Raw genomic sequence first — 3,790 nt, forward strand, 5'->3', positions numbered from 1 at the left:
TATTTCAGGTACTCATTATAATAGGAGATCCAGCAGCACCATCGAAAGCGTTGATGGAACTTTCTCAACCCAAGATCAATGACATTCAATCTAGCATTGTCAGGCCAGCTATCGTAGCTAATACCTTTGGGATCAAGCCTGGCATAATTCAGATGGTACATAATTCAATTCAATTTGGGGGTGCTCCAACGGAAGATCCCAAGACGCACATCAGGGATTTCATAGAGATCTACGACACATTCAGGTTCAAAGGTATGTCGGAGGATGCGGTGAAACTGAGACTATTTCCATTCTCTCTGAGAGACAAGGCTAAGAGTTGGTTACACTCTCTACCAGCTGGTTCGATTACTACTTGGGAAGATCTTGCTCAAAAGTTTCTCACTAAATTCCTACTTATGGCGAAGACAGCTGTAATTAGGAATGCTCTTACTCAATTTGCATAACAATCGGGAGAATCTGTATGTGAAGCTTGAGAGCGCTACAAGGAGATGCTTAGGAAGTGTCCTCATTATGGAATTCCTGATTGGATGATCATCAATTGCTTCTATAATGGTTTGGGAGCACAGTCTAGACCCATGCTTGACGCAGCATCAGGTGGAGCATTATGGGAAAAGAGCTATGAGGAAGTTTATGGTCTAATTGAACTGATGGCTGCTAATGAATATCAGTATCCAACCTAGAGATTGCCTCAGGGCAAGGTAGCAGGAGTTCTTGAAGTGGATACATCAATTGCTACTTAGCTAAAGGCGTTGTCTATGAAGATCGATTATCTGGCTAACTATGGAGTTCATCAGAGGACAAGTGTTTGTGAGCTTTGTGCAGGTTCACATGCGATGGAGCAATGCACTATATCTAGTGAATCAGTTTAGTTTGTGAGCAACTTTCAGAGTTTGCAATAACCAGTTCTAGACACTTATCATCCTGACAACTGGAATCATCCTAACTTCAATTGAAGCAACAATCAGAATATGATGCAACAGCTGTTCCAGCAGTTTGGAAACAAGCAATTCAATCCTCCTGGTTTTCAACAACCGCAATATGCACCAAGACAACAACTCCAACTTCAACAACAAACTCATGAAGGTGTAGGTCTATCTTCGAATGAAAAATCTATATTTGAGGAGTTGAGGCTTATGTGCAAAAACCAGGCTCTTATATGCCAAAGCCAGGCTGTTTCTATCAAGACTCTGGAGAACTAAATAGGGAAAATTGCTAACGCCTTATTGAATCGACCATCAGGAATGCTTCCTAGTGATATAAAAACCAATCCAGGCAAGAGGGAAGTTGAAGAACAGGTGAACATATTGGATTCTTGGGAACCATCATAAGTACGGCCATCACCTTGAGGTCTGGAGAGGTTGCAAGCCCCCAAATTCAGCAAGACGGAGAGTCTGAAAATTCTGTCCAGAATGCAGGTGCATTCGCACCCTTGCCAATTCCAGAAAATGAGGTTATAGCTGAAGAAGAGGTGCTGAAGGATGTCAAGGTGGAACCAAGGAAGAAAGTTGTTATCAACACTCCTCCTGAGGGTAATACAGGGGAAAATAGGTCTATCCTCCACCTCCTTTTCCTAAGAGGCTTTAAAAGCATAAGTTTGACAAGCAATTTGCCAAGTTTTGAAAGTTTTCAAGAAGCTGCATATCAACATACCTTTTGTTGAAGCTCTAGAACAGATGCCGAGCTATGCTAAGTTCATGAGGGTATTCTCCCTCAGAAGCTAAAACTTGAGGAGTTGGAAACTGTTGCTCTAACGGAAGAATGCAGTGCAGTTCTGTAACAGAATTTTCCTCTGAAGCTTAAAGATCCTGGAAGTTTCACTATTCCTTTCACTATTGGAAACTTGTTGTTCGACAAATGCTTGTGTGATTTGGGAGCTAGCATCAATCTAATGCCCTTGTCTATATTCAAGAAGCTTGGTCTACCTGATCCGAAACCGGTATACATGTCATTGCAACTAGTTGATCGTTCCATCACTTATCCACGAGGTATAGTGGAGGATGTCTTGGTCAAGGTGGACAAACTCATCTTCCCTGCTGATTTTGTAATTCTGGATTTCGAGGAAGATAAGAAGATTCCCATCATCTTGGGAAGACCATTCTTGGCTATAGGCCGAACTATGATCGATGTGCAAAAAGGAGAGCTTACGATGAAGGTTCAAGATCAGAAGGTCACTTTTAATATATTCAAAGCAATAAAGTTACCCATAGATCAAGAGCAGTGCTTTAAAGTAAAGCGGGTCGACTCTGTCGTGAATTCGAAACTTGAGCAAGTGCTAAGGTCAGATACTTTAGAGAGAGCCTTAATAGGGGGATCAATTATTGAAGATGAAGAAGGAGCAGAGCAACTGCGGGTTTTGAATGCACCTCCGTGGAAGATGAAGTTGGATATGCCATTAGATTCTCTTGGGTTAGCATGGTTGAAAATTTCTCAAGAGCGTCTCGAGACGTCTATTGAAGAAGCTCCCACACTTGAGCTCAACCCACTTCCAGATCACTTGAGTTATGTGCACCCCCTAACAAAGGGTTGAAATATATCTATGACAATATATAACGCCCCCAAATCCGGGGTCAGGAATCTGGGTCGTCACACATCCATAAAATCCTTTGAAACCTGTATTAATCTCAATAATCCAACAAAATCACATTAAAGACCCCAATCCTTCACACACACAAGTTATAACCTTAGAAACAATACATAACCAATAACATCTGTTATTACACATCAAATACACTTTCCAGGATCTCACACTATTACTCATAACCTCTACATGAAGTTATGAATATTTCTAACTCGAACAACATCCTATCTGCATACTCTAGTCCACCTGAACAAAGCTGCAAAGAGTTTGTGGGCAATCTACGTATTATCCACACAATTGCCTTTTCTCCAGCATACTGGCTATCTGTTGTGATATAATATATAAAAGCAAAAGTGAGCACTATGGCTCAACAAGGTACATATATATTTATATGTATACATATATATATATATAACAATAAATGTACTTCATATTTTTCGAAGATTTCCAAAAACATATATGTTTGTCAAACTTGTAATATTCTCAAAATCAACTATAACATTATATCCACTTTATACTTGTATCCGTCTCTTTTTCAAACTTCAAGATTTTATTTGAACCAGAATTATAAACTGGATTTGATATTCACATCATGTATCTCATGATTTAAAACTCAGCCTTATCGGCCTTCTGTTGTAGATTGCACAACAATTTTCCAAAATGGAAGAAAGGGACTATACTGGAATAAACCACGCAGCGGTGATCATCCGAGTATGAAATTTTCTCTACTAGTAGAAGGAATACAAACCTAGCCGCCTTTGGGCTTATCAAGACATTACACGATGGTTGCCCATTTCCGTGCAAGTCCGAAAGTCAATGGTCATAGAGACCATATAACTGTACACTGCGTCAATCCGCGCCTGGTCACTACCCGATACCTCTCTGTGCCCGGCAGGCCACATTCCAGTCCTAAAACAAATATCATTTACACAAAATCCTTTATCGAAGGAATAGATCGTTCTGAGTTGAACTTTAAATAAGATGATTTATTCATCACTTTTAATTCAATTGATCCTTGGGAGTTGTCGGAGTTTTGAATTTAAAATCATTTTCAAACCCTTAATTGTAGTAAAGTTTTACATATATTGTTCACTTGTTTTTCATTGAGCGAGAAAGCAAAACCCTTATGCTCCTAGACTAAGTTCCCTAAGGTTTTGATAACTTTCAGATGATTGATCTCTTCCGAGAAATTTTGAATAATTTAGAAAGTAT

The 3,790-nt window shown here is 39.6% G+C and overlaps 1 non-coding gene across 1 annotated transcript; it reads right to left on the reverse strand.

Annotated features, from left to right (window-relative positions):
- Positions 1-410: 410 nt before the first annotated feature.
- Positions 411-517, reverse strand: LOC141679833 (small nucleolar RNA R71). The gene has a single exon (XR_012558192.1). It is a non-coding gene; the product is annotated as a small nucleolar RNA R71 (small nucleolar RNA).
- Between the last annotated feature and the right edge of the window lie 3,273 nt (positions 518-3,790).

This window comes from Apium graveolens, chromosome 1, assembly GCF_009905375.1.
Source record: "Apium graveolens cultivar Ventura chromosome 1, ASM990537v1, whole genome shotgun sequence".
NCBI lineage: Eukaryota > Viridiplantae > Streptophyta > Magnoliopsida > Apiales > Apiaceae > Apium > Apium graveolens.